The sequence below is a fragment of the Protopterus annectens genome, chromosome 2.part0 (assembly GCF_019279795.1).
Source record: "Protopterus annectens isolate FY-2018-M chromosome 2.part0, PAN1.0, whole genome shotgun sequence".
Classification (NCBI taxonomy): domain Eukaryota; kingdom Metazoa; phylum Chordata; order Ceratodontiformes; family Protopteridae; genus Protopterus; species Protopterus annectens.
Window position 1 is genome coordinate 234,573,024 of NC_056728.1, and position 12,209 is coordinate 234,585,232.

A 12,209-nucleotide genomic window follows, 5' to 3' on the forward strand; every position below is an offset into this window, starting at 1 on the left:
TTTCAAACCACTTGCAGATTTAGTATCAATAGTATTTTGAGACATGAAAATAACTGTAAAACACATGAATGAAAAGTATAGACCTCTTTTTACTATAATGGTTACTCTATTCTTGTTAGCATTTTTCCTGTTGAATCTGTTTTGGATATTCATCTTTTTGACAGTCTACCACCTGAAATAAATGGGATGATTCTGCTGGAACAGTCTCATACAAGACCCCCCCCCCCCAAAAAAAAAAGAAATAAGCCAATTACCTTATAGCCATAGTTGAGAAATTGAAATCAAGGCTGTTTCATTGTTGTGTAGATTTTCACAATGTTTGTTTTATGTATTTGTTTAAGGTAAGTGGGCTGGGATGTACATGTCACTTTTCAACCACAACCTTGTTAGATTCAAAATAAGAGGAATAACATAAAAGGTGGAAATAAGAATATTTTGGACAGTAAGAAAATACAGACTGTATGTATTAACCTATGTATGCAAATAAACAGAAATAGTAATTGTATATGCATTACACTTTTATATACATTAAACCATTAATTATGTGACTATGAAATAATTATGATGTTAAATGGGTTAGTAACATCTAATAATAACATCAATAAGCCAGAATGCCAAGTTAAAGTCATTCACCATTATCCCAGAATCCCAGATCATCCCACACGACCCCCTAACTCATAATCATCCTGATTGCAACTTCTCTAAACCAACTAGCACAAGCACATATTGAAATTAATCCTAATTTTGTATCCACAGCTGTAGTTTTTTTTAATGGTAGTAACTAAGGAATGGTACATTGGTTTTAAATTGCTCTCCTCTGCAGTTCACATACACAGACATTGGGGGTACACATTTAAGCATATATGCAGAGCGAGATCATGGTTAAATGGGACCCTAGGCAGGATAATGGATTGGGGCTTACCCAGCAACCCCCCAGCCCCCCCCCCCCCGCAACAGCCACCCCCCCAGCCATTCCGGTGCCCCATTACGTGGCTGTTTCCCCCAAGCTACCATAAACTCTCTTCAAACCTGTCAGTGTATGTACTGTTTTCTTCTTTACTTCTACAGTGATTACAGATATTTGGATTTAATTTAAAACTATTCTATTTCAAATTTTATAGCACAAACATTGTTAAACATTTGCTAAACAAAGCAATATCATCTTACAATAAAAACAGACTTAGTGCCAACAGTAAACTTCTCTGCCCATGAAACTCACATTCATTGAAACGATTTTGAAATCCACATTCAAAGAAAGTGCGTCTGGCCAGTGGTGGAGTAAGTTTGCCTTTGGGCTGTTTTCAAAGCATAGACCCCTTGGATACATTTAGAACCATGCCCATGTTTTTTATTCATATTCCTGACTGTATTAAATTATATTTTTTGTATAATACAGCACTACTTGTTAGAGTGTGTTCTACATTTATAGTTTTGAACATTCTTCCAGTAAGCAAAGAAACAAAACATATAAACCAATAATGACAAAACAGCCCAGTTCATAACATTTCAACCATAAATGTATCCTCAAACTTCTGTCATTACAATCCAACAATATCAGTCAACATGCAAAATCTCTGCAAAAGTAAAAGTCTTTTGAATAATTCCACATTAAAAAACTGTAACTAATGAAGAGGTTGCTACTAGCAAACAACTTTATATTTCAGTGTTTTGCCTACAAATTCATTGCCTGCTACCCCTGAAGCATAAATTACCTTTGTTACATTAACAATATATGATAATCTACTAATATTGCAATAGGTAATGGATAGCAAACAGACAATGGGTTTATAGTTACAAGAGATGTCATCCAAAGGAGAACACACTCAGAACTGCAGCACCCTACCCCACCCTAAAAGTAAAAGACAATATCAGTAATCCATGTGCATGGTGTGGGAGTTGAACCAACAAACATGTCTCCATCAAATGCAAGCATGATACCCGTTGAGCTATAACACTGCTTGCAAATTCCCTAGCATAAACAGTACTAATGACAATTTGCTAAACAAAACAGCTGCATATTGAAAACAGACTTGGCATGAACAGCAGTTAACTTCTCTTCCATTGAAGCTAACAATTTCTTTAAAACGTACAGAAACTCATAATTCTTTGAATATGTACTAAAACTAATAAACTGGTTGTTGTAGAGGATTCAGGCTCTTTACTCCTTTAACTAAGATACAGGATTTGTGATGCAGCCCGGTTAAATTAACTAACCTGTCACCCCTAACTAGGGCATTACACACACACACACACACACACACACACACACACACACACACACACACACACACACACACACACGCACACTTCGCTTCTTAATTTTCCACTAACCTACAGCATAACATTCGTATGAAAAATCCATGTACCATGTTCCTCCTTTCAAAAAATGCATGCTCTACTCCTTTCCAGTCAAAATGTGCATGTGTTGTGCTAAAGCTGCATTCACATACGCTACTAAGAACACACTCTGTGTGCGTTACATTTCTTCTTTAAGGATGCATGCAGTGTGCATTCTTAAAGAAGAGATGGAACTTGTAAGTTTGAATCAGTACCCCAGCCATTGACCCTCCCAGCCAGTGTGGGCACTAGGGGAGTTTTGGAACCGGTTGTTTATGTTTGTAAATGTGTAGAGGTATGTATCTTCTATTATTTTGTATGAAATTAAAATTCTCTCGAGATTACAATACTTTAAGAAAAGATCCAGAAGTACTGACGGGTGTTGAAAAGTACAGAGATCATCAATATGCACAGCAAATGTATGCCGTGTTAAAATCTAAGTGTTAAATGCAGATAACGTACCATTTTTACCGACATTATCTATCTGCTTCAACTCTGTATGGGTCAGTGGTCGCAAATATAATAAGACAATAACATAATAAACTACACCTTTCAACTGTAAAGATTTTCACAGAATGTCCAGATTTTTAACTCATATTTTTGGTCCTTTTCTCATAAAATGGTGGTTTTCTGGGAAATCATTGAGGATTAAAGTCAGAAAATAATGGCCCACGTGTGAGTTTCAGACTTTATATCCTTCAGAAAATTTGTGCTAATGCATAACCTGTTATTCTATCCACTTTCTAAGTTTGTAAGAGCAATATTTAAAAAGTGTCACTATTTTTAGGCCTTTGTCCCACCATTATTTGTGCCTTTGTCCAGATTTCTTGCTCTAACAGGTTGAGAGGTATGCACTAGGAAGCCTTAAACGGATACAAGGACTCAACTCTCCTTACTACTAAAGAGAAATTAATCGTAGACACTAAACAGCCTATAATTGCAAAGTACCTTGCAAAGGTAAGGGAAAACAGCTCTTGTACTTTACAAAAAAGCACCTAAACAGGCATGTCCAAGGGTCAGCTTCTGGTGATTTCTCCTGTCCACCTGGGCATACTGGGGCAATGCAGCAACTGCCTCGTACACAGACAACCCTCTCCTCCTACTACCCAACACTACAACCTGTGAGAGATGCACTTACATAGCCAAACTGGAAGCAAAGCTCTCTCCAGCGAAGATTGTGCTAGATAGTCAAGAGGAGAAGGTTAGCACCTGCACTACACCTCAAGCAACACATAGCCCTTCAAAACCCACACCCACACATAGCAACACTAAACCCACATATGTGGAGGCCCTTAACATTAACCTGCCCAAGCAACATGGAATTCCGAAGCTGAAACACAAACAAACACCAGTCACAACCAAAGTGACACATAGCTCACAACACCAGTGTGCCACCCAACAACAGCCCCTAAGGCAAGACAATGTACCCAACACTTTAGTCATAGGTGACTCTATAGTCAGGCACACTGATGTCCCGCTCACCAGGCTGAACAAGGAGAAAATTACAGCCTGTCGGGTGGCAGGATCCGCCACATAATGCATGCACTCAAGTCACTCCACAACAAGTACAAATACAACTCTGTCATTGTCCATGTTGGAGTGAATGACTTGAGACGTACCTCCCTGGACTACATAAAAAGAGACATGGAAGAGCTCTCGGATCATGTGGCCCAGGCAGGTATGACCCTAGCCCTAAGTAGCATCCTGCCTTCGCTCAGAATGATACCACAGTATAAGGACAAAATGACTGACTTCAACAATTGGCTAAGCTTCTGGTGTCATTCAAAGGGGATCCACTATCTGTCTGCCTGGGTCGACATGATCGACAAATCACGATGTTTTGCCAGAGGTGGTCTGCACTTGTCACCCCTGGGATTCAGGTTACTGGCTAATGCTCTTGCCAACCCTATAGTGCCTTTTTTAGGCAAGGTTCAAAGGACAAAACCACCACTGTAACAGATACAAGCATGCAAAATCTGAAGGTAATGCTACTCAATGCTAGAAGTCTAAACCTCAAAATGCGCTCTCTCAAGGCAGGCACTCCTAAAAATGGAGAACATCAATATCTGTGCAGTAACTGAGACCTGGTTCATGGCTCCAGAGAGCACCCCTGCAATACCAGGCCACAACTCTTACCACACTTTTCGGCCACCAAACCAAGACCGAAACACTAAAGGTGGAGGAGTGTCCATATTCACCAAGGATATTCATACCTCCAGGCTAGTTACCCAACACAATGCATCTGAAATTCTCTAGGTGCAACTAACACTAGGTAAGACTGCAATCCAAATTGTAGCTTCCTACAGATCCCCCACCATGCCCCAAGATTCTCACTACACCTTTCTAAATATACTGGAAAATATTAAGATACAACCAAACACCCTAATACTGGGTGATTTCAACTACCCTGCCATTAACTGGGAAAACTACTTGGGTACCAACACCTTTTCCCAACGGTTCATGGAATTCATAAATTCCAATGCCCTGGATCAACTAATCCATTGTCCCATCAGGGGCTCCAATATCCTAGCCCTGGTCATTACCAACTTGGGAGATAGATGCTCCACACCAGTGGTCACCCCCTCATTAGTCAGGTCTGACCATAAGCAAATCCCCCTTGACATCCACATCGCACCCCCATCCCTCAGTAAGGAAACCTCCGTAAAAAACTTCTCCAAAGCCAACTTCATGCTACTCAAGTCAGAAGTGACAAACTTCATGACACCCATACAGACAGGAGCTGAAAGTTCGACTGCTGAATCTTACACTAAGGCACTGTACGAGCACATCCACTTGTGCATGAATCGTGCCATCCCAAATAGAACCAAGATGCTCTCCTCCAAAAAAAGGAAGCCAATCTGCTGGTCCCCTGCCATAATCAAACTATACAACAGAAGAAAGAAACTGTTGCAGAAAAGAGGAAGATCCCAGGATGCAAAAAACTCCCTTACCAGCCTCAGTAAGAAGCCAAGATCCCTCATAAAATCCTCCAAAGCTAGTTACGAAAATAAAATTGCCAGAGATTCCAAAGACAACCACAAGGCATTCTATAGTTATGTCAAGAATCTAAATGGCAATGCTCAGATATGCTCTGAGCTACAACAGAATGGCATTAAATATACTGATCCCAAGGATATTGCCAATATCCTGGCAGATCAACTTAGTGCCAACTTCACCCCCTAAAGGGCCCATCTCAATACCAAAAGATTGCCAAATTCTGGTAATCAAGGCAACACAGTTAGAAACCGCACTCTCCAAAGCTAAGAATACAGCATCCATGGGACCAGCTGACATCCCAGACTGCGTACTACATGAACTACAAAATGAACTGGCACCTCACCTAAGTGTCATGTTTAATCATAGCCTCACCTCAGGCTTTGTGCCCACTGAGTGCTGCACAGCTACAGTTATCCCCACTCCACAAGGGGGGATCCACCTTGGATCCCGGGAACTACCGTCCCATCAGTCTGACGTGCCTGATCTGCAAGGGCATGGAATGCATTATCATGGAACTTATAAACAAAGACATTAGCAACCTACAGACACTGGACCCCACCCAGTTTGGGTTCGTTAAGGGCCGATCTTGTCTCCTGAACCTGATTGACTTCTTCGAATCAGTCTCCAGAGCTGTGGATGAGGGTAAGCTGGTCCACACAGCCTATCTGGACCTTGCCAAGGCCTTCGACACCATTCCTCACTCTAGAACCACAGATAAACTTACTAAGCTGGGCATAAATCCCTATGTCACTCGATGGGTTGCCAACTGGCTTACTGACAGAATCCAGACTGTAAAAGTAGCTGACTCCAAATCCAGCTCCAGACAAGTGACAAGTGGAGTACCTCAGGGTTCAGTCCTGGGACCGCTCTTGTTTGGTATCTACTTCTCTGAAGTACAGGTCAAGGGACTCTGGCTAACAAAGTTCGCAGATGACTGCAAACTGGAGCCATTATTGAATCCCCAAATTATGTGGATATTCTACAAAAGGGCCTTACAGAAACAGATGCTTGGTGCCAGAGCCATGGGTTCAAGCTTAATGCCAAGAAATGTATAGTTATCCCCTTTGGGAAAAACCATGTACCCATGAATTACCACATAGGTGGCAGTACACTAAACACTGAAAGTGTGATGAGACCTAGAGACACAGGTGGACAGTGGTCTCACCTTCGATAACCACATCACCACAACAATCAGGAAATCCTTCTATGTGGCACACCTCATCAGTAAGGGCTTTTCATCCAGAAAAAAGGAAGTCATTGTCCCACTGTACTCATCCCTCATTAGACCCATTATAGAGTACAATGCCCCGTTTGGTATGTACCTCACAAGACATGTGCAACTCAGAGGCGATCTCTGCTTAACATACAAGACCATGTCAAACCCTGAGCTGTTGGACATGCTCCACTTAAAGAATTCCCAATCCCTCAGAGCCACACGCTCCAGGGATCTAAACCTTGTCAACACAATGAACAAAACATGCTGGAGGGATAGGTTCCTGACCCAGAGATTCCCCATACTCTGGAATAGACTACCCATACATGTTAAGCAGAGTGCCTCCTTGGCCCTCTTCAAAAGGAACCTTGACGATTAGATGGGAGATAGGAAATTCACCCCGGAGATCATGTCAGTCACCCTGCTAGACAGGGGTCCAGGGAAGTAAATATTGTGGGAAGAAATATCCAGGGAATTGTTATGACTAGGCTTGTATAGGTCCTAGGGCCGATAGCCTAGTACCAACCTATGAACCTATAACAAACACTATAAAACTGATTATCATAATTTACAGTATATTTTTTTAACTGTGAGTGTTTGCATTGTAAAATAATTCAAGTTTTACAAATGAGGTTTTACTGGTTTTGCTTGGACTGACTATAATAATAATTCTTCTTCTTCTACTTCTTTCGGCATTTCCCGGTTAGTGGTTGCCACAGTGGATCACCTGTCCGCTCATGATTGGCAGTGGAGTCTTATGATGTCGAGTTGCCAGCCCGGTGTCCAACCTTCCACAGAAGGCACACACACACACATCTAGGGCCAATTTAGAGTGTCCAATCTACCTACAACATGTCTTTGGGATGTGGGAGGAAACTGAAGCATCCGGAGGAATCCCATGCCACCACAGGGAGGACATGCAGACTCTGCACAGAAGGCACCCCAGCTGAGAATCGAACTGGAGAACCTCTTAATGGGAGGCGGCAACGCTAACTGCTGCACCACCGTGGCCGCCCCACTGACTATAATAATAATTACAATTCATTATTACAGTTCTTTATATCTTTTAATTCATTGTATTTCATATCGTGATAACATTGTATCCATCCTCCTATATGAATTAATGCTTTGAGCTTATTCTTTCGTGACTTTGAGAGTTCAATAAAAATATTACTCCTTTACATAGCTCTCAACCTTCCATCCCCAAAATGAGGAACACTTGCCCTCATAATGTGGAAAAAATGGGCAAAATGTGCAAGACATGCTAATGACTTTCTAACAACTTCAACTAGGAAGGTCATAGGAGGGTTAAAATATGCTGATTTCCCTTATAAAGAAGATATTTTAATGAATTAATATGATTCATTTCTATTTACCATGCATTTCACTTAAAAAATCCTAACACTGGATGTGTGACAGAGCCTTTCCATGTGAAAACTCGAGGTACATGAACTTTTTAAGACCCCAAATGAGATACATTCCTCATAATGAGGTACACTTAAGAGTTATGCTCCTTCACCTAAGTAAATCCCAAGTCTATTACATGCTACACCATAGAAAACAAACTACAATTTCCACATTTTGAGCACTATGCCTTTAAATTTAGCCCGATAGCTTTAACCTTTGGCGGCTGCGCGCAGTGACAGGAAGTGAAAGACAACAAGGCTTTCTGGAGGTGGTGGTAAAAGAGACACCGTGGAAATCTGATGGTAAGTAATAGGCACGATAAACGCATTTTGTGACACCGAACGGTAAATGGGGCAATGTTTGTGAGAGTGACTTTGGAGAAATCAAATTTGTTGTGACAGATGAGTTGGATGCAGTTGTCCTCTTATGTGTTACTGGAAGAGAATGAGTGTCGTAGATGTCACCACTGTTTGGCTTTGTTTATACTCCCTGCCTGCCAGCAGCTAGTAATCAGCTGATGGCTGTCTTCTAGTGTTGTACTGTCTGTCACGCGATTAGGGGAGGGCAGATCCAGAGTAACGGTTCCATGACCTAGCGGTCTCTTGTTATAAACATGGCTCTTGCGGAGTGGCGAACTTAAGTCTGCGTTCTTTTCATGAAATAAATAATACGACCCTTCCCCAGTAAACATTCTGCTTTTGCGGGGGTCAGTGGTTGGAGGGCTCATACTTTTGATGTATGTTTTTTCATAGACTTTTACGTCAGTGAATAATTGTCTAGAGTTTTAAGTATTAGATGTTATGTACTTTAACCAAAATTACTCTTTAGTGTAAAGCAATTGTAAGTTTGTAAAATGATTCCAGTTGCTGTTAATTTTGTTCTTGTTTGTACGTGCTGAAGAAGTTTTAAAGATGAGGTAAATGGAGTCTTGACGGCTGGAGGTGCTTCTTATTCCTTTGTATTTCTTTCCCGAATGCTTATATTTGGCGTTGTAGTGGGATTTCTGGGAGGTTTCATTGCCTATTTGCTTCATCAGCAAACTGCTTCCAGTCAGTTATTGTCATTTTTGTTTATTGTCCGGGGGAAACATCCGCTTATATATATATATATATATATATATATATATCGATGGATTTGCAGATGTTTTGGTCTTGTCAGTTGAACTCGTAATTACTGTCATCTGACCTGCAAGTCACTTGCACACTTGTACTTCTGATTTATTAAAGTCTCCATAAATGCGTTTATTTCTAAAAAATATATGTGGGCTGTTAGATTATGCTTTCCTATTGGTTAGTGTATACCTCTCAATTGCCGTACATTATGGGGTATTTTGTTCGTTTTAGGTCTCACGATCACGAATAATTTGTACTTATGGTAAATGACAGATCTTTGTATTACCCCAATTGAAATCATTACTGCACTTACACTCATTGAATTTAGGGTTGCAACTTTTTCAAATGCCCAAAGAGGGACATTTTTTGTACAAACGTCAGATTTTTCAAGGCAAAACATACCCACGGCCAGTATAAAGGACATAACTTCTCTTTTATGCCTAAATAAACGCGTATTCTTGTAGCATTTTAGTTGCTTATTATGTTTCTTGTAGCATTTAGGTGTTTCAGAAACAGAATAACTGTTTTATGCAACCATGCCTCTCAAGTGCACCTCGTTACGAGGAACGTTCCTCATTCGGGGTCTTAAGGTTTATGTTCCTCAAAGTTCCACATTGAAAGACTCTGTCACACATTCAGTGTTAGGATTTTTCAAAGTGAAATCCATTGTAAATATAAATTAATCATATTAATTCATTAAAATATCTTCTTTATAAGTAAAACCAGCATATTTTAACCATCCTATGACCTTCCTAGTTGAAGTTGTTAGTAAGCCATTAGTATGTGTTCCACATTTTGCCCATTTGTTCCACATTATGAGGGCTAGTGTTCCTCATTTTGGACATGGAAGGTTGAGACCTATGTATGCAACTATTACATTAAATATAGGAAATATGTTTGTCCTAGTATCATGGCCGGCCTTAGGCATAGGCCAACTAGGCGGCCGCCTAGGGCGCCGCTCTAGTAGGGGCACTTTTCCAGTATTTATTTGGTGTAGGTAGACTAGGATGGGGGCACCAGATGGTGTGGTGGTGGGCGCCATGGAGCACTTTTGCCTAGGGCACCAGTTGACCTAAGGCCGCTCCTGCCTAGTATCTCAGGACATTTGCCATTATGCAGGACACAACTGCTCAGACGGACTGTCCCTCTCAAAATGGGACAGGTGGTAACCCTAATTGCATTTGTTTGCATTCTTAAGTGTTGACATGTGATGTCAGAACGTTTCATAGCTCTCAAGTGTCGGTGATTTCGCGTTATATTTATTGTTTGCTCTTCATAACATTTTTGTTCTTCTAGCAAATCAGTGCAGATGGCACTTACTAGGTAATGACAGTTTTTTTTTTTTGTTTGTTTCAGATTTCATATTTTTCAGGAAATACACTCAATGTCCCAGAGAATTCCCATACACTGGAACAGACTATCTATGTCAAACAGAGCTCCTCATTAGCACTCTTCAAGAAAAATCTTGATGATTGGATGGGAGATAGGAAATTCACCCCGGGCATCTCTTCTGTGGCTCTGCTCGACAGGGGCACAGGAAAATAATTTTCTTGGGTGGCGAAAGCCAGGGTACATTTTTGGCTAGACTTATATAGGCCCTAGGGCCAGTAGCCTAGTACCTACCTATGAATCAATGCAAAATCCTCTTATTCTAGCAACTTTTAAACTATGTAACAGCAATGTTTAAAATCTGTCCCGGATTTTGGATCTTTGTCTTCATGTTATTTTTGTTGAGTTTTTTTCCCCTGATTGTTGAGCTAAAGAGTGTGTAGGTGATATTTGGTGGGGTACTGTGATTCCCAGTTAGTTGTCCAGATGTAAATCTTTAGGGTTTTGTATTAGTAGTGTAACATAAAGTAGTATTTTTTTCTTTAATGTACCTAAACGGGACTTCCTTGTGTTTATTGTTTTTGTTACAGTGATTGATTGTTATTTACTTGTTTTATATATTAAATGGTTTAAAACATGTTAAGTTTCTAGTCCCATTCTTTGGTATGGTTTGATCCAGTTATTCTTCTGAAGGCCAGCATATTATCAATAAAAGGATGTACTTTTCTGTTAATGTTGTGGTGACTGGATTTCAAATATATATGTGTAGTAAGATTGAGACTGCAAAGAAAGTTTTGCAAACAATATAATAATTTTGATTCCATAATTGTTATTGTTATGTGGCTGTTAAGTGAAATATTGTCATCTTGGATAAAAACAATATTTTTAATGCAAGATTGTGAGCTGGATTAATTTAATTTGATTCTGCAGTAGTTATTTTAAGTGCCTGTTTTGAAAAATAAACTTTTTTTTTTTTAATTTAAGGCTGGTAGTTGATGTGTTTTGATAGTCAATCAAACAGTCAGTCTCCAGACCATATGTAGTGTAGCCAGAGCACCCAATATCATGACTTCCTTCCTGCTTCTAAGAAAGCTCAAAGGACAGGTGCACATAGAATTTATGAATACCCACACAGTTAAGTTCAGTCTTGAATACTGCAAAGATACTACTGTGATTAATTTGCAGAGGCAATTTATTTCAGAGGTGAGGTGCACTTTGATAAAAAAAATCTGTTGCTTCAGTGAGTACTGTTAATTTGTTGGCATGGATTAAGGTCTTTTTAATGAGTATCTGAAATCCCATGTATTTTACAAAAAAACAAGGAGAGTTGAATTTTTCCTTGCCTTGAAAGGCCAACCAGAGTTCATTATGGAGGGGTGTCTGTAGGAAACCTAAAACAGAGAAAGGGCAGTTAATTATTATGGATAACAGAGGAACTTCAGGCCTGAGTTTCTTCTGGTTAGGAACCTCTATGATCTTTCAAGTTGACCTGTTTTGATAGGTACATACCAGTGGCATTGCATTGTAATGATGGGGCAGATGAGAGCTGAATAAAGTAGAAGTAGGACATCTTTTGGGAATAGAATACATGATTTTAGTTTTTAATTGGATGATTTGATGAGAACTCATTTATTTTATTAAAGTGGACTGTACAGCAGTTTTACGTAATCCAGCTCTCCTTGGGAGTATTTGTTAAATGCATAATCCAGCTCTCTTTGGAGTATTTGTATGTTAATGTGTAATAATTCCTAGTTTACATCCGTCTGCAAATTTTATCAATCGGAGAGCTAGGATGCTGGCTTGTAGATTTTGAG